This window comes from Procambarus clarkii, chromosome 76 (assembly GCF_040958095.1).
Source record: "Procambarus clarkii isolate CNS0578487 chromosome 76, FALCON_Pclarkii_2.0, whole genome shotgun sequence".
Lineage (NCBI taxonomy): Eukaryota > Metazoa > Arthropoda > Malacostraca > Decapoda > Cambaridae > Procambarus > Procambarus clarkii.
The window spans coordinates 1,470,314-1,494,148 of NC_091225.1; positions in this window are offsets into that span (position 1 = coordinate 1,470,314).

Below are 23,835 nucleotides of genomic sequence, written 5' to 3' on the forward strand. Positions count from 1 at the left end.
CTCCCCTGTATTTTTCTAAATATTCCAAATATCCCAATATCGAGGCCTGAGCCATATTTTAGAGCCAAATTCTGGCTCTATGCACGTATTCGCTGTTTGATACTACGACTTCTTGTACCCAACATATGCCAAGTACTGGACGCGGAAGTGAGTCACATTTTGCACAAACTCCCCTGCAGTTTTCAAAATTTCCCAAACATCCCAATTTCGAAGCCTGAGCCATATTTTAGAGCCAAATTCTGGCTCTCTGCACGTATTCGCAGTTTGAAATTACGACTTTTTTATACTCTACATATGCGAAGTACTGAAAGCGGCGTTTATTCACATTTGTCCCAATCCCCCCTGCAGTTTTCAAAATAACCAAAACATCCCAATTTCGAGGCCTGAGCCATATTTTGGAGCGAAATTCAGGCTCTCTGCACGTATTCGCAGTTTGAAATATTGACTTTTTATACCCAACATATGCCAAGTATTGAAAGCGGCGTTTGGTCACATTTGTCCCAAATCTAACTGCAGTTTTCAAAATATCCCAAACATCCCAATATCGAGGCCTGAGCCAAATTTTGGCTCTCTGCACGTATTCGCAGTTTGATATTACGACTTTTTATACCCAACATATGCCAAGTCCTGAAAGCGGCAGTGAGTCACATTTTGCACAAACTCCCCTGCAGTTTTCGAAATATCCCAAATATCCCAATTTCGAGGCCTGAGCCATATTTTGGAGCCAAATTCTGGCTCTCTGCACGTATTCGCAGTTTGAAATTGCGACTTTTTTATACCCAACATATGCCAAGTACTGAAAGCAGCGTTTGGTCACATTTGTCCCAATCCCCCCTGCAGTTTTCAAAATAACCCAAACATCCCAATTTCGAGCCCTGAGCTATATTTTGGAGCCAAATTCTGGCTCTCTGCACGTATTCGCAGTTTGAAATATTGACTTTTTATACCCAACATATGCCAAGTACTGAAAGCGGCGTTTGGTCACATTTGTCCCAAATCTAACTGCAGTTTTCGAAATATCCCAAACATCCCAATATCGAGACCTGAGCCATATTTTGGAGCCAAATTCTGGCTCTCTGCACGTATTCGCAGTTTGAAATTGCGACTTTTTTATACCCAACATATGCCAAGTACTGAAAGCAGCGTTTGGTCACATTTGTCCCAAACCTCCCTGCAGTTTTCAAAATTTCTCAAACATCCCAATTTCGAGGCCTGAGCCATATTTTGGAGCCAAATTCTGGATCTCTGCACGTATTCGCAGTTTGAAATTGCGACTTTTTTATACCCAACATATGCCAAGTACGGAAAGCGGCAGTGAGTCACATTTTACCCAAACTCCCCTCCAGTTTTCAAAATAACGGAAATATCCCAATTTCGAGGCCTGAGCCATATTTTGGAGCCAAATTCTGGATCTCTGCACGTATTCGCAGTTAGAAATTACATCTTTTTATACCCAACATATGCCAAGTACTGAAAGCGGCGTTTGGTCACATTTGTCCCAAACATCCTTGCAGTTTTCAAAATATCCCAAATATCCCAATTTCGAGGCCTGAGCCATATTTTGGAGCCAAATTCTGGCTATCTGCACGTATTCGCAGTTCGAAATTATGTCTTTTTATACCCAACATATGCCAAGTACTGAAAGCGGCGTTTGGTCACATTTGTCCCAGACCTCCCCGCAGTTTTCAAAATATCCCAAATATCCCAATTTCGAGGCCTGAGCCATATTTTGGAGCCAAATTCTGGCTCTCTGCATGTATTCGCAGTTTGATATTATAACTTTTTATACCCAACATATGCGAAGGACTGAAAGCGGCAGTGAGTCACATTTTGCACAAACTCCCCTGTAGGTTTCAAAATATCCCAAATATCCCAATTTCAAGGCCCTGAGCCATATTTTGGAGCCAAATTCTGGCTCTCTGCACGTATTCGCAGTTTGAAATTACGATTTTTATACCCAACATATGCCAAGTACTAAAAGCGGCGTTTGGGCACATTTGTCCCAAACCTCCCTCCAGTTTTCAAAATATCCCAAACATCCCAATTTCGAGGACTGAGCCATATTTTGGAGCCAAATTCTAGCTCTCTGCACGTATTCCCAATTTGAAATTACGAATTTTATACCCAACATATGCGAAGTACTGAAAGCGGCGTTTGGTCACATTTGTCTCAAACCTCCCTGCAGTTTTCAAAATATCCCAAACTTCCCAATTTCGAGGCCTGAGTCATATTTTCGAGCCAAATTCTGGCTCTTTGGACGTATTCGCAGTTTAAAATTGCGATTTTTTATACCAACATATGCCAAGTACTGAAAGAAGCGTTTGGTCACATTGGTTCCAAACCTCCCTGCAGTTTTCAAAATATCTCAAACATCCCAATTTCGAGGCCTGAGCCATAATTTGGAGGCAAATTCTGGCTCTATGCATGTAGTCGCTGTTTGATATTACGAATTTTTATACCCAACATATGCCAAGTCCTGAAAGCGGCAGTGAGTCACATTTTGCACAAACTCCCCAGCAGTTTTCTAAATATCCTAAACATCCCAATTTCGAGGCCTGAGCAATATTTTGGAGCCAAACTCTGGCTCTCTGCACGTATTCGCGGTTTGAAATTACGACTTTTTTATACCCAACATATGCGAAGGACTGAAAGCGGCGTTTGGTCACATTTGTCCCAAACCTTCCTGCAGTTTTCAAAATATCCAAAATATCCCAATATCGAGGCCTGATCCATATTTTGGAGCCAAATTCTGGCTCTTTGCCCGTATTCGCAGTTTAATATTTCGACTTTTTATACCCAACATATGCCAAGTACTGAAAGCGGCAGTGAGTCAAATTTTGCACAAACTCCCCTGCAATTTTTAAAATATCCAAACGTCCCAATTTCGAGGCCTGAGTAATATTTTGGAGCCAAATTCTGGCTCTCTGCACGTATTCGCAGGTTGAAATTACGACTTATTATACCCAACATATGCCAAGTACTGAAAGCGGCAATGAGACACATTTTGCACAAACTCCCCTGCATTTTTCTAAATATTCCAAACATCCCAATATCGAGGCCTGAGCCATATTTTGGAGCCAAATTCTGGCTCTATGCACGTATTCGCTGTTTGATACTACGACTTCTTATACCCAACATATGCCAAGTACTGGACGCGGAAGTGAGTCACATTTTGCACAAACTCCCCTGCAGTTTTCAAAATTTCCCAAACATCCCAATTTCGAAGCCTGAGCCTTATTTTAGAGCCAAATTCTGGCTCTCTGCACGTATTCGCAGTTTGAAATTACGACTTTTTTATACTCTACATATGCGAAGTACTGAAAGCGGCGTTTAGTCACATTTGTCCCAATCCCCCCTGCAGTTTTCAAAATAACCAAAACATCCCAATTTCGAGGCCTGAGCCATATTTTGGAGCGAAATTCAGGCTCTCTGCACGTATTCGCTGTTTGAAATATTGACTTTTTATACCCAACATATGCCAAGTACTGAAAGCGGCGTTTGGTCACATTTGTCCCAAATCTAACTGCAGTTTTCAAAATATCCCAAACATCCCAATATCGAGGCCTGAGCCATATTTTTGAGCCAAATTTTGGCTCTCTGCACGTATTCGCAGTTTGATATTACGACTTTTTATACCCAACATATGCCAAGTCCTGAAAGCGGCAGTGAGTCACATTTTGCACAAACTCCCCTGCAGTTTTCGAAATATCCCAAATATCCCAATTTCGAGGCCTGAGCCATATTTTGGAGCAAAATTCTGGCTCTCTGCACGTATTCGCAGTTTGAAATTGCGACTTTTTTATACCCAACATATGCCAAGTACTGAAAGCAGCGTTTGGTCACATTTGTCCCAAACCTCCCTGCAGTTTTCAAAATATCTCAAACATCCCAATTTCGAGGCCTGAGCCATATTTTGGAGCCAAATTCTGGATCTCTGCACGTATTCGCAGTTTGAAATTGCGACTTATTTATACCCAACATATGCCAAGTACGGAAAGCGGCAGTGAGTCACATTTTACCCAAACTCCCCTCCAGTTTTCAAAATAACGGAAATATCCCAATTTCGAGGCCTGAGCCATATTTTGGAGCCAAATTCTGGCTCTCTGCACGTATTCGCAGTTAGAAATTACATCTTTTTATACCCAACATATGCCAAGTACTGAAAGCGGCGTTTGGTCACATTTGTCCCAAACATCCTTGCAGTTTTCAAAATATCCCAAATATCCCAATTTCGAGGCCTGAGCCATATTTTGGAGCCAAATTCTGGCTATCTGCACGTATTCGCAGTTCGAAATAATATCTTTTTATACCCAACATATGCTAAGTACTGTAAGCGGCGTTTGGTCACATTTGTCCCAGACTTCCCCGCAGTTTTCAAAATATCCCAAATATCCCAATTTCGAGGCCTGAGCCATATTTTGGAGCCAAATTCTGGCTCTCTGCATGTATTCGCAGTTTGATATTATAACTTTTTATACCCAACATATGCGAAGGACTGAAAGCGGCAGTGAGTCACATTTTGCACAAACTCCCCTGTAGTTTTCAAAATATCCCAAATATCCCAATTTCGAGGCCCTGAGCCATATTTTGGAGCCAAATTCTGGCTCTCTGCACGTATTCGCAGTTTGAAATTACGATTTTTATACCAAACATATGCCAAGTACTAAAAGCGGCGTTTGGGCACATTTGTCCCAAACCTCCCTCCAGTTTTCAAAATATTCCAAACATCCCAATTTCGAGGACTGAGCCATATTTTGGAGCCAAATTCTAGCTCTCTGCACGTATTCCCAGTGTGAAATTACGAATTTTATACCCAACATATGCGAAGTACTGAAAGCGGCGTTTGGTCACATTTGTCCAAAACCTCCCTGCAGTTTTCAAAATATCCCAAACTTCCCAATTTCGAGGCCTGAGTCATATTTTGGAGCCAAATTCTGGCTCTCTGCACGTATTCGCAGTTTAAAATTGCGATTTTTTATACCAACATATGCCAAGTACTGAAAGCAGCGTTTGGTCACATTTGTCCCAATCCCCCCTGCAGTTTTCAAAATAACCCAAACATCCCAATTTCTAGGCCTGAGCTATATTTTGGAGCCAAATTCTGGCTCTCTGCACGTATTCGCAGTTTAAAATATTGACTTTTTATACCCAACATATGCCAAGTACTGAAAGCGGCGTTTGGTCACATTTGTCCCAAATCTAAATGCAGTTTTCAAAATATCCCAAACATCCCAATATCAAGGCCTGAGCCATATTTTGGAGCCAAATTCTGGCTCTCTGCACGTATTCGCAGTTTGAAATTGCGACTTTTTTATACCCAACATATGCCAAGTACTGAAAGCAGCGTTTGGTCACATTTGTCCCAAACCTCCCTGCAGTTTTCAAAATTTCTCAAACATCCCAATTTCGAGGCCTGAGCCATATTTTGGAGCCAAATTCTGGATCTCTGCACGTATTCGCAGTTTGAAATTGCGACTTTTTTATACCCAACATATGCCAAGTACGGAAAGCGGCAGTTAGTCACATTTTACCCAAACTCCCCTCCAGTTTTCAAAATAACGGAAATATCCCAATTTCGAGGCCTGAGCCATATTTTGGAGCCAAATTCTGGCTCTCTGCACGTATTCGCAGTTAGAAATTACATCTTTTTATACCCAACATATGCCAAGTACTGAAAGCGGCGTTTGGTCACATTTGTCCCAAGCAACCTTGCAGTTTTCAAAATATCCCAAATATCCCAATTTCGAGGCCTGAGCCATATTTTGGAGCCAAATTCTGGCTATCTGCACGTATTCGCAGTTCGAAATTATGTCTTTTTATACCCAACATATGCCAAGTACTGAAAGCGGCGTTTGGTCACATTTGTCCCAGACCTCCCCGCAGTTTTCAAAATATTCCAAATATCCCAATTTCGAGGCCTGAGCCATATTTTGGAGCCAAATTCTGGCTCTCTGCATGTATTCGCAGTTTGATATTATAACTTTTTATACCCAACATATGCGATGGACTGAAAGCGGCAGTGAGTCACATTTTGCACAAACTCCCCTGTAGTTTTCAAAATATCCCAAATATCCCAATTTCAAGGCCCTGAGCCATATTTTGGAGCCAAATTCTGGCTCTCTGCACGTATTTGCAGTTTGAAATTACGATTTTTATACCCAACATATGCCAAGTACTAAAAGCGGCGTTTGGGCACATTTGTCCCAAACCTCCCTCCAGTTTTCAAAATATCCCAAACATCCCAATTTCGAGGACTGAGTCATATTTTGGAGCCAAATTCTAGCTCTCTGCACGTATTCCCAGTTTGAAATTACGAATTTTATACCCAACATATGCGAAGTACTGAAAGCGGCGTTTGGTCACATTTGTCTCAAACCTCCCTGCAGTTTTCAAAATATCCCAAACTTCCCAATTTCGAGGCCTGAGTCATATTTTCGAGCCAAATTCTGGCTCTCTGGACGTATTCGCAGTTTAAAATTGCGATTTTTTATACCAACATATGCCAAGTACTGAAAGAAGCGTTTGGTCACATTGGTTCCAAACCTCCCTGCAGTTTTCAAAATATCTCAAACATCCCAATTTCGAGGCCTGAGCCATAATTTGGAGGCAAATTCTGGCTCTATGCATGTAGTCGCTGTTTGATATTACGAATTTTTATACCCAACATATGCCAAGTCCTGAAAGCGGCAGTGAGTCACATTTTGCACAAACTCCCCAGCAGTTTTCTAAATATCCTAAACATCCCAATTTCGAGGCCTGAGCAATATTTTGGAGCCAAACTCTGGCTCTCTGCACGTATTCGCGGTTTGAAATTACGACTTTTTTATACCCAACATATGCGAAGGACTGAAAGCGGCGTTTGGTCACATTTGTCCCAAACCTTCCTGCAGTTTTCAAAATATCCAAAATATCCCAATATCGAGGCCTGACCCATATTTTGGAGCCAAATTCTGGCTCTTTGCCCGTATTCGCAGTTTAATATTTCGACTTTTTATACCCAACATATGCCAAGTACTGAAAGCGGCAGTGAGTCAAATTTTGCACAAACTCCCCTGCAATTTTTAAAATATCCAAACGTCCCAATTTCGAGGCCTGAGCCATATTTTGGAGCCAAATTCTGGCTCTCTGCACGTATTCGCAGGTTGAAATTACGACTTATTATACCCAACATATGCGAAGTACTGAAAGCGGCAATGAGACACATTTTGCACAAACTCCCCTGCATTTTTCTAAATATTCCAAACATCCCAATATCGAGGCCTGAGCCATATTTTGGAGCCAAATTCTGGCTCTATGCACGTATTCGCTGTTTGATACTACGACTTCTTATACCCATATGATACCAAGTGATGCATCACAATGAATTGTTTGGGTGGTCTATAATAGTGTTTGATATTCAGTAACATATTTTAGATACTGAGCATGATGCATTGTGCATTACATATTGTGTGCTCATTGAGATATTATTCAGAGGGTAATAACTTATTGGACAATAATGAGTGAGAATTATAGAACAAGTGTTATTTAGTGTACAATGTGATGTGAAAGAGAAATAAGAACTAGTGTATTGCCAAAGACAATTTAGTTTTTCTCAAGTGTACCTCAGTTTTGGAGTGAAGTGTAAAGCTATTAAATGTTGGATGAATAGCCACAAGCCACTACACTGCCAATGCCAACTGTATACAAGCAGCTTTAATAAATTAGCACTTTACTCTATTTGTCATTTTTTACAGATTTCAAAACAGCCTTGGCATTATTTCATTGCCAAGTGTGTGTGTGTGTGTGTGTGTGTGTGTGTGTGTGTGTGTGTGTGTGTGTGTATGTGTGTGTGTGTGTGTGTGTGTGTGTGTTAGATGTACAGGAGTCAACCTAAAGCTATATTTTTCAGCCAGGTTGTATAAAGAGCTCAAGATGGATAAAAACTTTAGATGAATTTATGTAAATATGATGTGCATTATTTATAGCCTCCAGTTATAAATATTTAATTATTGTTATTAGGTATTCCTTAAACTCTTAAAGGGATACATAATAACCACTCTTGAGCCACTGTAGACGTCTGCATTTATACAAGAATGATGTTAAACTCTTGAGGTTCATTACACACAGAGATCACATTAACGTGATGCATCAAATGAACAAATCCACAAGGGCCGTGGCGAGGATTCGAACCTGCGTCTGGGAGCATCCCAGACGCTGCCTTGGTCGACTGAGCTATGACAGGGTTAAAAGAGTTAAAACCGAAGTTCTACTGAACTTACTGGATCCCGTAGCCTCTCCGAGGCACAAACCCTGTCGTAGCTCAGTCGATTGGGGCGGTGTCTGGGATGCTCCCGGATGCGGGTTCGGGTCCTCGTAGCGGCCGTTGTGGATTTGTTCTCTTGAGGTTCATCTTTGACACCCACCTCTTTTGGTTGTTGCATGCCCGGTACCTATAGACTCAATGTTGACCAAACCACACACTGGGGGGTGGAGGGGCGACGGCTTTTTGGTCCGTCCTGGACCATTCTCAAGTCAATTGAGTGGACCCTTCCACTTCCACTAGGGCACTTCCTAGCAAGTTCCTGCAGGAAGTGCCCTGACCAGGGGGCCTCGTAGCCTGGTGGATAGCGCGCAGGACTCGTAATTCTGTGGCGCGGGTTCGATTCCCGCACGAGGCAGAAACAAATGGGCAAAAGTTTCTTTCACCCTGAACGCCCCTGTTACCTAGCAGTAAATAGGTACCTGGGAGTTAGTCAGCTGTCACGGGCTGCTTCCTGGGGGTGGAGGCCTGGTCGAGGACCGGGCCGCGGGGACACTAAAGCCCCGAAAGCATCTCAAGATAACCTCAAGATAACCCAACATATGCCAAGTACTGGACGCGGAAGTGAGTCACATTTTGCACAAACTCCCCTGCAGTTTTCAAAATTTCCCAAACATCCCAATTTCGAAGCCTGAGCCATATTTTAGAGCCAAATTCTGGGTCTCTGCACGTATTCGCAGTTTGAAATTACGACTTTTTTATACTCTACATATGCGAAGTACTGAAAGCGGCGTTTAGTCACATTTGTCCCAATCCCCCCTGCAGTTTTCAAAATAACCAAAACATCCCAATTTCGAGGCCTGAGCCATATTTTGGAGCGAAATTCAGGCTCTCTGCACGTATTCGCAGTTTGAAATATTGACTTTTTATACCCAACATATGCCAAGTACTGAAAGTGGCGTTTGGTCACATTTGTCCCAAATCTAACTGCAGTTTTCAAAATATCCCAAACATCCCAATATCGAGCCCTGAGCCATATTTTTGAGCCAAATTTTGGCTCTCTGCACGTATTCGCAGTTTGATATTACGACTTTTTATACCCAACATATGCCAAGTCCTGAAAGCGGCAGTGAGTCACATTTTGCACAAACTCCCCTGCAGTTTTCGAAATATCCCAAATATCCCAATTTCGAGGCCTGAGCCATATTTTGGAGCTAAATTCTGGCTCTCTGCACGTATTCGCAGTTTGAAATTGCGACTTTTTTATACCCAACATATGCCAAAGTACTGAAAGCAGCGTTTGGTCACATTTGTCCCAAACCTCCCTGCAGTTTTCAAAATATCTCAAACATCCCAATTTCGAGGCCTGAGCCATATTTTGGAGCCAAATTCTGGATCTCTGCACGTATTCGCAGTTTGAAATTGCGACTTATTTATACCCAACATATGCCAAGTACGGAAAGCGGCAGTGAGTCACATTTTACCCAAACTCCCCTCCAGTTTTCAAAATAACGGAAATATCCCAATTTCGAGGCCTGAGCCATATTTTGGAGCCAAATTCTGGCTCTCTGCACGTATTCGCAGTTAGAAATTACATCTTTTTATACCCAACATATGCCAAGTACTGAAAGCGGTGTTTGGTCACATTTGTCCCAAACATCCTTGCAGTTTTCCAAATATCCCAAATATCCCAATTTCGTGTCCTGAGCCATATTTTGGAGCCAAATTCTGGCTATCTGCACGTATTCGCAGTTCGAAATAATGTCTTTTTATGCCCAACATATGCCAAGTACTGAAAGCGGTGTTTGGTCACATTTGTCCCAAACATCCTTGCAGTTTTCCAAATATCCCAAATATCCCAATTTCGAGGCCTGAGCCATATTTTGGAGCCAAATTCTGGCTCTCTGCATGTATTCGCAGTTTGATATTATAACTTTTTATACCCAACATATGCGAAGGACTGAAAGCGGCAGTGAGTCACATTTTGCACAAACTCCCCTGTAGTTTTCAAAATATCCCAAATATCCCAATTTCGAGGCCCTGAGCCATATTTTGGAGCCAAATTCTGGCTCTCTGCACGTATTCGCAGTTTGAAATTACGATTTTTATACCAAACATATGCCAAGTACTGAAAGCGGCGTTTGGTCACATTTGTCCAAAACCTCCCTGCAGTTTTCAAAATATCCCAAACTTCCCAATTTCGAGGCGTGAGTCATATTTTGGAGCCAAATTATGGCTCTCTGCACGTATTCGCAGTTTAAAATTGCGATTTTTTATACCAACATATGCCAAGTACTGAAAGCAGCATTTGGTCACATTTGTTCCAAACCTCCCTGCAGTTTTCAAAATATCTCAAACATCCCAATTTCGAGGCCTGAGCCATAATTTGGAGCCAAATTCTGGCTCTATGCATGTAGTCGCTGTTTGATATTACGAATTTTTATACCCAACATATGCGAAGTGCTGAAAGCGGCGTTTGGTCTCATTTGTCCCAATCCTCCCTCCAGTTTTCAAAATATCCCAAACATCCCAATTTCAAGGCCTGAGCCATATTTTGAAGCCAAATTCTGGCCCTCTGCACGTATTTGCAGTTTGAAATTACGACTTTTTTATACCCAACATAAGCAAAGAACTGAAAGCGGCGTTTGGTCACATTTGTCCCAAACTTTCCTGCAGTTTTCAAAATATCGCAAACATCCCAATATCGAGGCCTGAGCCATATTTTGGAGCCAAATTCTGGCTCTATGCACGTATTCGCAGTTTGATACTACGACTTTTTATACCCAACATATGCCAAGTACTGGATGCGGCAGTGAGTCACATTTTGCACAAACTCCCATGCAGTTTTCAAAATTTCCCAAACATCCCAATTTCGAAGCCGAGCCATATTTTGGAGCCAAATTCTGGCTCTCTGCACGTATTCGCAGTTTGAAATTACGACATTTTTATACCCAACATATGCGAAGTACTGAAAGCGGCGTTTAGTCACATTTGTCCCAATCCCCCTTGCAGTTTTCAAAATATCCCAAACATCCCAATTTCGAGGCCTGAGCCATATTTTGGAGCCAAATTCAGGCTCTCTGCACGTATTCGCAGTTTGAAATATTGACTTTTTATACCCAACACATGCCAAGTACTGAAAGCGGCGTTTGGTCACATTTGTCCCAAATCTAACTGCAGTTTTCAAAATATCCCAAACATCCCAATATCGAGGCCTGAGCCATATTTTGGAGCCAAATTCTGGCTCTCTGCACGTATTCGCAGTTTGATATTATGACATTTTATACCCAACATATGCCAAGTCCTGAAAGCGGGTTTGGTCACATTTGTCTCAAAACTCTCTCCAGTTTTCAAATATCACAAACATCCCAATATCGAGACCTGAGCCATATTTTGGAGCCAAATTCTGGCTCTATGCATGTAGTCGCTGTTTGATATTACGAATTTTTATACTCAACATATACCAAGTCCTGAAAGCGGCGGTGAGTCACATTTTGCACAAACTCCCCTGCAGTTTTCTAAATATCCCAAACATCCCAATTTCGAGGCCTGAGCAATATTTTGGAGCCAAATTCTGGCTCTCTGCACGTATTCGCAGTTTGAAATTACGACTTTTTTATACCCAACATATGCCAAAGTACTGAAAGCAGCGTTTGGTCACATTTGTCCCAAACCTCCCTGCAGTTTTCAAAATATCTCAAACATCCCAATTTCGAGGCCTGAGCCATATTTTGGAGCCAAATTCTGGATCTCTGCACGTATTCGCAGTTTGAAATTGCGACTTATTTATACCCAACATATGCCAAGTACGGAAAGCGGCAGTGAGTCACATTTTACCCAAACTCCCCTCCAGTTTTCAAAATAACGGAAATATCCCAATTTCGAGGCCTGAGCCATATTTTGGAGCCAAATTCTGGCTCTCTGAACGTATTCGCAGTTTGAAATTACGATTTTTATACCAAACATATGCCAAGTACTGAAAGCGGCGTTTGGTCACATTTGTCCAAAACCTCCCTGCAGTTTTCAAAATATCCCAAACTTCCCAATTTCGAGGCGTGAGTCATATTTTGGAGCCAAATTATGGCTCTCTGCACGTATTCGCAGTTTAAAATTGCGATTTTTTATACCAACATATGCCAAGTACTGAAAGCAGCATTTGGTCACATTTGTTCCAAACCTCCCTGCAGTTTTCAAAATATCTCAAACATCCCAATTTCGAGGCCTGAGCCATAATTTGGAGCCAAATTCTGGCTCTATGCATGTAGTCGCTGTTTGATATTACGAATTTTTATACCCAACATATGCGAAGTGCTGAAAGCGGCGTTTGGTCTCATTTGTCCCAATCCTCCCTCCAGTTTTCAAAATATCCCAAACATCCCAATTTCAAGGCCTGAGCCATATTTTGAAGCCAAATTCTGGCCCTCTGCACGTATTTGCAGTTTGAAATTACGACTTTTTTATACCCAACATAAGCAAAGAACTGAAAGCGGCGTTTGGTCACATTTGTCCCAAACTTTCCTGCAGTTTTCAAAATATCGCAAACATCCCAATATCGAGGCCTGAGCCATATTTTGGAGCCAAATTCTGGCTCTATGCACGTATTCGCAGTTTGATACTACGACTTTTTATACCCAACATATGCCAAGTACAGGATGCGGCAGTGAGTCACATTTTGCACAAACTCCCATGCAGTTTTCAAAATTTCCTAAACATCCCAATTTCGAAGCCGAGCCATATTTTGGAGCCAAATTCTGGCTCTCTGCACGTATTCGCAGTTTGAAATTACGACATTTTTATACCCAACATATGCGAAGTACTGAAAGCGGCGTTTAGTCACATTTGTCCCAATCCCCCTTGCAGTTTTCAAAATATCCCAAACATCCCAATTTCGAGGCCTGAGCCATATTTTGGAGCCAAATTCAGGCTCTCTGCACGTATTCGCAGTTTGAAATATTGACTTTTTATACCCAACACATGCCAAGTACTGAAAGCGGCGTTTGGTCACATTTGTCCCAAATCTAACTGCAGTTTTCAAAATATCCCAAACATCCCAATATCGAGGCCTGAGCCATATTTTGGAGCCAAATTCTGGCTCTCTGCACGTATTCGCAGTTTGATATTACGACATTTTATACCCAACATATGCCAAGTCCTGAAAGCGGGTTTGGTCACATTTGTCTCAAAACTCTCTCCAGTTTTCAAATATCACAAACATCCCAATATCGAGACCTGAGCCATATTTTGGAGCCAAATTCTGGCTCTATGCATGTAGTCGCTGTTTGATATTACGAATTTTTATACTCAACATATACCAAGTCCTGAAAGCGGCGGTGAGTCACATTTTGCACAAACTCCCCTGCAGTTTTCGAAATATCCTAAACATCCCAATTTCGAGGCCTGAGCAATATTTTGGAGCCAAACTCTGGCTCTCTGCACGTATTCGCGGTTTGAAATTACGACTTTTTTATACCCAACATATGCGAAGGACTGAAAGCTGCGTTTGGTCACATTTGTCCCAAACCTCCCTGCAGTTTTCAAAATATCCAAAATATCCCAATATCGAGGCCTGACCCATATTTTGGAGCCAAATTCTGGTTCTTTGCCCGTATTCGCAGTTTAATATTTTGACTTTTTATACCCAACATATGCCAAGTACTGAAAGCGGCAGTGAGTCAAATTTTGCACAAACTCCCCTGCAATTTTCAAAATAACCAAACGTCCCAATTTCGAGGCTTGAGCCATATTTTGGAGCCAAATTCTGGCTCTCTGCACGTATTCGCAGGTTGAAATTACGACTTACTATACCCAACATATGCCAAGTACTGAAAGCGGCAATGAGTCACATTTTGCACAAACTCCCCTGCATTTTTCTAAATATCCCAAACATCCCAATTTCAAGGCCTGAGCCATATTTTGGAGCCAAATTCTGGCTCTCTGCACGTATTCGCAGTTTGAAATAACGAATTTTTATACCCAACATATGCGAAGTGCTGAAAGCGGCGTTTGGTCTCATTTGTCCCAAACCTCCCTCCAGTTCTCAAAATACCCCAAACATCCCAATTTCCAGGCCTGAGCCATATTTTGAAGCCAAATTCTGGCTCTCTGCACGTATTTGCAGTTCGAAATTACGACTTTTTTTATACCCAACATATGCAAAGAACTGAAAGCGGCGTTTGGTCACATTTGTCCCAAACTTTCCTGCAGTTTTCAAAATATCGCAAACATCCCAATATCGAGGCCTGAGCCACATTTTGGAGCCAAATTCTGGCTCTATGCACGTATTCGCAGTTTGATACTACGACTTTTTATACCCAACATATGCCAAATACTGGACGCGGCAGTGAGTCACATTTTGCACAAACTCCCATGCAGTTTTCAAAATTTCCCAAACATCCCAATATCGAGGCCTGAGTCATATTTTGGAGCCAAATTCTGGCTCTCTGTACGTATTCGCAGTTTGATATTACGACTTTTTATACCCAACATATGCTAAGTCCTGAAAGCGGCGTTTGGTCACATTTGTCCCAAACCTCTCTCAAGTTTTCAAATATCACAAACATCCCAATATCGAGACCTGAGCCATATTTTGGAGCCAAATTCTGGCTCTATGCATGTAGTCGCTGTTTGATATTACGAATTTTTATACTCAACGTATGCCAAATCCTGAAAGCGGCAGTGAGTCACATTTTGCACAAACTCCCCTGCAGTTTTCTAAATATCCTAAACATCCCAATTTCGAGGCCTGAGCAATATTTTGGAGCCAAATTCTGGCTTTCTGGACGTATTCGCAGTTTAAAATTGCGATTTTTTATACCAACATATGCCAAGTACTGAAAGCAGCGTTTGGTCACATTGGTTCCAAACCTCCCTGCAGTTTTCAAAATATCTCAAACATCCAAATTTCGAGGCCTGAGCCATAATTTGGAGGCAAATTCTGGCTCTATGCATGTAGTCGCTGTTTGATATTACGAATTTTTATACCCAACATATGCCAAGTCCTGAAAGCGGCAGTGAGTCACATTTTGCACAAACTCCCCAGCAGTTTTCTAAATATCCTAAACATCCCAATTTCGAGGCCTGAGCAATATTTTGGAGCCAAACTCTGGCTCTCTGCACGTATTCGCGGTTTGAAATTACGACTTTTTTATACCCAACATATGCGAAGGACTGAAAGCGGCGTTTGGTCACATTTGTCCCAAACCTTCCTGCAGTTTTCTAAATAACCAAAATATCCCAATATCGAGGCCTGACCCATATTTTGGAGCCAAATTCTGGCTCTTTGCCCGTATTCGCAGTTTAATATTTCGACTTTTTATACCCAACATATGCCAAGTACTGAAAGCGGCAGTGAGTCAAATTTTGCACAAACTCCCCCGCATTTTTCTAAATATTCCAAACCTCCCAATATCGAGGCCTGAGCCATATTTTGGAGGCAAATTCTGGCTCTATGCACGTATTCGCTGTTTGATACTACGACTTCTTATACCCAACATATGCCAAGTACTGGACGCGGAAGTGAGTCACATTTTGCACAAACTCCCCTGCAGTTTTCAAAATTTCCCAAACATCCCAATTTCGAAGCCTGAGCCATATTTTAGAGCCAAATTCTGGCTCTCTGCACGTATTCGCAGTTTGAAATTACGACTTTTTTATACTCTACATATGCGAAGTTCTGAAAGCGACGTTTAGTCACATTTGTCCCAATCCCCCCTGCAGTTTTCAAAATAACCAAAACATCCCAATTTCGAGGCCTGAGCCATATTTTGGAGCGAAATTCAGGCTCTCAGCACGTATTCGCAGTTTGAAATATTGACTTTTTATACCCAACATATGCCAAGTACTGAAAGCGGCGTTTGGTCACATTTGTCCCAAATCTAACTGCAGTTTTCAAAATATCCCAAACATCCCAATATCGAGGCCTGAGCCATATTTTTGAGCCAAATTTTGGCTCTCTGCACGTATTCGCAGTTTGATATTACGACTTTTTATACCCAACATATGCCAAGTCCTGAAAGCGGCAGTGAGTCACATTTTGCACAAACTCCCCTGCAGTTTTCGAAATATCCCAAATATCCCAATTTCGAGGCCTGAGCCATATTTTGGAGCCAAATTCTGGCTCTCTGCACGTATTCGCAGTTTGAAATTGCGACTTTTTTATACCCAACATATGCCAAGTACTGAAAGCAGCGTTTGGTCACATTTGTCCCAAACCTCCCTGCAGTTTTCAAAATATCTCAAACATACCAATTTCGAGGCCTGAGCCATATTTTGGAGCCAAATTCTGGATCTCTGCACGTATTCGCAGTTTGAAATTGCGACTTATTTATACCCAACATATGCCAAGTCCTGAAAGCGGCAGTGAGTCACATTTTGCACAAACTCCCCTGCAGTTTTCGAAATATCCCAAAAATCCCAATTTCGAGGCCTGAGCCATATTTTGGAGCCAAATTCTGGATCTCTGCACGTATTCGCAGTTTGAAATTGCGACTTATTTATACCCAACATATGCCAAGTACGGAAAGCGGCAGTGAGTCACATTTTACCCAAACTCCCCTCCAGTTTTCAAAATAACGGAAATATCCCAATTTCGAGGCCTGAGCCATATTTTTGAGCCAAATTCTGGCTCTCTGCACGTATTCGCAGTAAGAAATTACATCTTTTTATACCCAACATATGCCAAGTACTGAAAGCAGCGTTTGGTCACATTTGTCCCAAACATCCTTGCAGTTTTCAAAATATCCCAAATATCCCAATTTCGAGGCCTGAGCCATATTTTGGAGCCAAATTCTGGCTATCTGCACGTATTCGCAGTTCGAAATAATGTCTTTTTATACCCAACATATGCCAAGTACTGTAAGCGGCGTTTGGTCACATTTGTCCCAGACTTCCCCGCAGTTTTCAAAATATCCCAAATATCCCAATTTCGAGGCCTGAGCCATATTTTGGAGCCAAATTCTGGCTCTCTGCATGTATTCGCAGTTTGATATTATAACTTTTTATACCCAACATATGCGAAGGACTGAAAGCGGCAGTGAGTCACATTTTGCACAAACTCCCCAGTAGTTTTCAAAATATCCCAAATATCCCAATTTCGAGGCCCTGAGCCATATTTTGGAGCCAAATTCTGGCTCTCTGCACGTATTCGCAGTTTGAAATTACGATTTTTATACCAAACATATGCCAAGTACTAAAAGCGGCGTTTGGGCACATTTGTCCCAAACCTCCCTCCAGTTTTCAAAATATTCCAAACATCCCAATTTCGAGGTCTGAGCCATATTTTGGAGCCAAACTCTAGCTCTCTGCACGTATTCCCAGTTTGAAATTACGAATTTTATACCCAACATATGCGAAGTACTGAAAGCGGCGTTTGGTCACATTTGTCCCAAACCTCCCTGCAGTTTTCAAAATATCCCAAACTTCCCAATTTCCAGGCCTGAGCCATATTTTGAAGCCAAATTCTGGCTCTCTGCACGTATTTGCAGTTCGAAATTACGGCTTTTTTATACCCAACATATGCAAAGAACTGAAAGCGGCGTTTGGTCACATTTGTCCCAAACTTTCCTGCAGTTTTCAAAATATCGCAAACATCCCAATATCGAGGCCTGAGCCACATTTTGGAGCCAAATTCTGGCTCTATGCACGTATTCGCAGTTTGATACTACGACTTTTTATACCCAACATATGCCAAGTACTGGACGCGGCAGTGAGTCACATTTTGCACAAACTCCCATGCAGTTTTCAAAATTTCCCAAACATCCCAATTTCGAAGCCTGAGCCATCTTTTGGAGCCAAATTCTGGCTCTCTGGACGTATTCGCAGTTTGAAATTACGACTTTTTTATACCCAACATATGCGAAGTACTGAAAGCGGCGTTTAGTCACATTTGTCCCAATCTCCCCTGCAGTTTTCGAAATATCCCAAACATCCCAATTTCGAGGCCTGAGCCATTTTTTGGAGCCAAATTCAGGCTCTCTGCACGTATTCGCAGTTTGAAATATTGACTTTTTTATACCCAACATATGCCAAGTACTGAAAGCGGCGTTTGGTCACATTTATCCCAAAAATCCCTGCAGTTTTCAAAATATCCAAAAAATCCCAATATCGAGGCCTGACCCATATTTTGGAGCCAAATTCTGGCTCTTTGCCCATATTCGCAGTTTAATATTTCGACTTTTTATACCCAACATATGCCAAGTACTGAAAGCGGCAGTGAGTCAAATTTTGCACAAACTCCCCTGCAATTTTCAAAATATCCAAACGTCCTAATTTCGAGGCCTGAGCCATATTTTGGAGCCAAATTCTGGCTCTCTGCACGTATTCGCAGTTTGAAATTACGATTTTTATACCCAACATATGCCAAGTACTAAAAGCGGCGTTTGGGCACATTTGTCCCAAACCTCCCTCCAGTTTTCAAAATATCCCAAACATCCCAATTTCGAGGACTGAGCCATATTTTGGAGCCAAATTCTAGCTCTCTGCACGTATTCCCAGTTTGAAATTACGAATTTTATACCCAACATATGCGAAGTACTGAAAGCGGCGTTTGGTCACATTTGTCCCAAATCTAACTGCAGTTTTCAAAATATCCCAAACATCCCAATATCGAGGCCTGAGCCATATTTTGGAGCCAAATTCTGGCTCTCTGCACGTATTCGCAGTTTGATATTACGACTTTTTATACCCAACTTATGCCAAGTCCTGAAAGCGGCGTTTGGTCACATTTGTCCCAAACCTCTCTCCAGTTTTCAAATATCACAAACATCCCAATATCGAGACCTGAGCCATAATTTGGAGCCAAATTCTGGCTCTATGCATGTAGTCGCTGTTTGATATTACGAATTTTTATACCCAACATATGCCAAGTCCTGAAAGCGGCAGTGAGTCACATTTTGCCCAAACTCCCCTCCAGTTTTCAAAATAACGCAAATATCCCAATTTCGAGGTCTGAGCCATATTTTGGAGCCAAATTCTGGCTCTCTGCACGTATTTGCAGTTAGAAATTACATCTTTTTATACCCAACATATGCCAATTACTATAAGCGGCGTTTGGTCACATTTGTTCCAAACATCCCTGCAGTTTTCAAAATATCCCAAATATCCCATTTTCGAAGCCTGAACCATATTTTGGAGCCAAATTCTGGCTCTCTGCATGTATTCGGGGTTTGATATTACGACTTTTTATACCCAACATATGCCAAATATTAAAAGCGGCAGTGAGTCACATTTTGCACAAATTCCCGTGCAGTTTTCGAAATATCCCAAATATCCCAATTTCGAGGCCTGAGCCTTATTATGGAGCCAAATTCAGGCTCTCTGCACGTATTCGCAGTTTGAAATTACGACTTTTTTATACCCAACATATGCCAAGTACTGAAAGCGGCAGTGAGTCACATTTTGCCCAAACTCCCCTCCAGTTTTCAAAATAACGCAAATATCCCAATTTCGAGGTCTGAGCCATATTTTGGAGTCAAATTCTGACTCTCTGCACGTATTCGCAGTTAGAAATTACATCTTTTTATACCCAACATATGCCAAGTACTATTAGCGGCATTTGGTCACATTTGTTCCAAACATCCCTGCAGTTTTCAAAATATCCCAAATATCCCAATTTCGAGGCCTGAGCCATATTTTGGAGCCAAATTCTGGCTCTCTGCATGCATTCGCAGTTCGAAATTACGTCTTTTTATACCCAACATATGCCAAGTACTGAGAGGGGCGTTTAGTCACATTTGTCCCAAACCTCCTTGTAGTTTTCAAAATATCCCAAATATCCCAATTTCGAGGCCTGAGCCATATTTTGGAGCCAAATTCTGGCTCTCTGCATGTATTCGGGATTTGATATTACGACTTTTTATACCCAACATATGCCAAGTACTGAAAGCGGCGTTTAGTCACATTTGTCCCAAACCTCCTTGCAGTTTGCAAAATATCCCAAACATCCCAATTTCGAGGCCTGAGCAATATTTTGGAGCCAAATGTTGTCTCTCTGCACGTATTCGCAGTTTGAAATTACGAATTTTTTATACCAAACATATGCGAAGGACTGAAAGCGGCGTTTGGTCACATTTGTCCCAAACCTCCCTGCAGTTTTCAAAATATCACAAATATCCCAATATCGAGGCCTGATCCATATTTTGGAGCCAAATTCTGGCTCTCTGCACGTATTTGCAGTTTGAAATTACGACTTTTTTTAAACCCAACATATGCAAAGTACTGAAAGCGGCGTTTGGTCACATTTGTCCCAAACTTTCCTGCAGTTTTCAAAATATCCCAAACATCCCAATATCAAGGCCTGACCCATATTTTGGAGCCAAATTCTGGCTTTTTGCACGTATTCGCAGTTTGATATTACGACTTTTTATACCCAACATATGCCAAGTCCTGAAAGCGGCAGTGAGTCACATTTTGCAGACACTCCCCTGCAGTTTTCGAAATATCTGAAATATCCCAATTTCGAGGCCTGAGCCATATTTTGGAGCCAAATTCTGGATCTCTGCACGTATTCGCAGTTTGAAATTGCGACTTTTTTTATACCCAACATATGCCAAGTACTGAAAGCGGCGTTTGGTCACATTTGTCCCAAACATCCCTGCAGTTTTCAAAATATCCCAAATATCCCAATTTCGAGGCCTGAGCCATATTTTGGAGCCTAATTCTGGCTCTCTGCAAGTATTCGCATTTCGAAATTGCGACTCTTTTATACCCAACATTTGCCAAGTACTGAAAGCGACAGTGAGTGACATTTTGCCCAAACTCCCCTACAGTTTTCAAAATAACGCAAATATCCCAATTTCAAAGCCTGAGCCATATTTTGGAGCCAAATTCTGGCTCTCTGCACGTATTCGCAGTTAGAAATTACATCTTTTTATACCCAACATATGCCAAGAACTAAAAGCGGCGTTTGGTCACATTTGTTCCAAACATCCCTGCAGTTTTCAAAATATCCCAAATATCCCAATTTCGAGGCCTGAGCCATATTTTGGAGCCAAGTTCTGGCTCTCTGCACGTATTCACAGTTCGAAATTACGTCTTTTTATATCCAACACATGCCAAGTACTGAAAGCGGCGTTTAGTCACATTTGTCCCAAACCTCCCCGCAGTTTTCAAAATATCCCAAATATCCCAATTTCGAGGCCTGAGCCATACTTTGGAGCCAAATTCTGGCTCTCTGCATGTATTAGGGGTTTGATATTACGACTTTTTATACCCAACATATGCCAAGAACTGAAAGCGACAGTGAGTCACATTTTGCACAAACTCCCCTGCAGTTTTCAAAATATCCCAAACATTCCAATTTCGAGGCCTGAGCAATATTTTGGAGCCAAATTTTGGCTCTCTGCACGTATTCGCAGTTTGAAATTACGACTTTTTTATACCCATCATATGCGAAGGACTGAAAGCAGCGTTTGGTCACATTTGTCCCAAACCTCCCTGCAGTTTTCAAAATATCCCAAATATCCCAATTTCGAGGCCTGAGCCATATTTTGGAGCCAAATTCTGGCTCTCTGCACGTATTCGCAGTTCGAAATTACGTCTTTTTATACCCAACATATGCGAAGTACTGAAAGCGGCGTTTAGTCACATTTGTCCCAATCCCCCCTGCAGTTTTCAAAATATCCCAAACATCCCAATTTCGAGGCCTGAGCAATATTTTGGAGCCAAATTCTGGCTCTCTGCACGTATTCGCAGTTTGAAAAAACGACTTTTTATACCCAACATATGCCAAGTACTGAAAGCGGCAGTGAGTCAAATTTTGCACAAACTTCCCTGCAGTTTTCAAAATATCCAAACGTCCCAATTTTGAGGCCTAAGCCATATTTTGGAGCCAAATTCTGGCTCTCTGCACGTATTCGCAGTTTGAAAAAACGACTTTTTATACCCAACATATGCCAAGTACTGAAAGCGGCAGTGAGTCAAATTTTGCACAAACTTCCCTGCAGTTTTCAAAATATCCAAACGTCCCAATTTTGAGGCCTAAGCCATATTTTGGAGCCAAATTCTGGCTCTCTGCACGTATTCGCAGTTTGAAAAAACGACTTTTTATACCCAACATATGCCAAGTACTGAAAGCGACAGTGAGTCACATTTTGCACAAACTACCCTGCAGTTTTCAAAATATCCCAAACATCCCAATTTCGAGGCCTGAGCCCTATTTTGGAGCCAAATTCTGGCTCCCTGACGTATTCGCAGTTTTAAATTACGACTTTTTATACCCAACATATGACAAGTCCAGAAAACGGCAGTGAGTCAAATTTTGCACAGACTCCCCTACAGTTTTCAAAATATCCCAAACATCCAAATTTCGAGGCCTGAGCCATATTTTGGAGCCAAATTCTTGCTCTCTGCACGTATTTGCAGTTTGAAATTACGGCTTTTTTATACCCAACATATGCGAAGTACTGAAAGCGGCGTTTGGTCACATTTGTTCCAAACATCCCTGCAGTTTTCAAAATATCCCAAATATCTCAATTTCGAGGCCTGAGCCATATTTTGGAGCCAAATTCTGGCTCTCTGCACGTATTCGCAGTTCGAAATTACGTCTTTTTATACCCAACATATGCCAAGTACTGAAAGCGGCTTTTAGTCACATTTGTCCCAAACCTCCTTGCAGTTTTCAAAATATCCTAAATATCCCAATTTCGAGGCCTGAGTCATATTTTGGAGCCAAATTCTGGCTCTCTGCACGTATTTGCAGTTTGAAATTACGACTTTTTTTAAACCCAACATATGCAAAGTACTGAAAGCGGCGTTTGGTCACATTTGGCCCAAACTTTCCTGCAGTTTCAAAATATCCCAAACATCCCAATATCGAGGCCTGACCCATATTTTGGAGCCAAATTCTCGCTCTTTCCACGTATTCGCAGTTTGATATTACGACTTTTTATACCCAACATTTGCGAAGGGCTGAAAGCGGCGTTTGGTCACATGTGTCCCAAACCTCCCTTCAGTTTTCAAAATATCCCAAATATCCCAATATCGAGGCCTGACCCATATTTTGGAGCCAAATTCTGGCTCCTTGCACGTATTCGCAGTTTAATATTTCGACTTTTTATACCCAACATATGCCAAGTACTGAAAGCGGCAGTGAGTCAAATTTTGCACAAATTCCCCTGCAGTTTTCAAAATATCCAAACGTCCCAATTTTGAGGCCTAAGCCATATTTTGGAGCCAAATTCTGGCTCTCTGCACGTATTCGCAGTTTTAAATTACGACTTTTTATACCCAACATATGGCAAGTCCTGAAAACGGCAGTGAATCACATTTTGCACAATCTCCCCTGTAGTTCTCAAACTATCCCAAATATCCCAATTTCGAGGTCCTAAGCCATATTTTGGAGCCAAATTCTGGCTCTCTGCATGTATTCTCAGGTTGAAATTACGACTTATTATACCCAACATATGCCAAGTACTGAAAGAGGCAATGAGTCACATTTTGCACAAACTCCCCTGCATTTTTCTAAATATCCCAAACATCCAAATTTCAAGGCCTGAGCCATATTTTGGAGCCAAATTCAGTCTCTCTGCACGTATTTGCAGTTTGAAATTACGACTTTTTTATACCCAACATATGCGAAGTACTGAAAGCGGCGTTTGGTC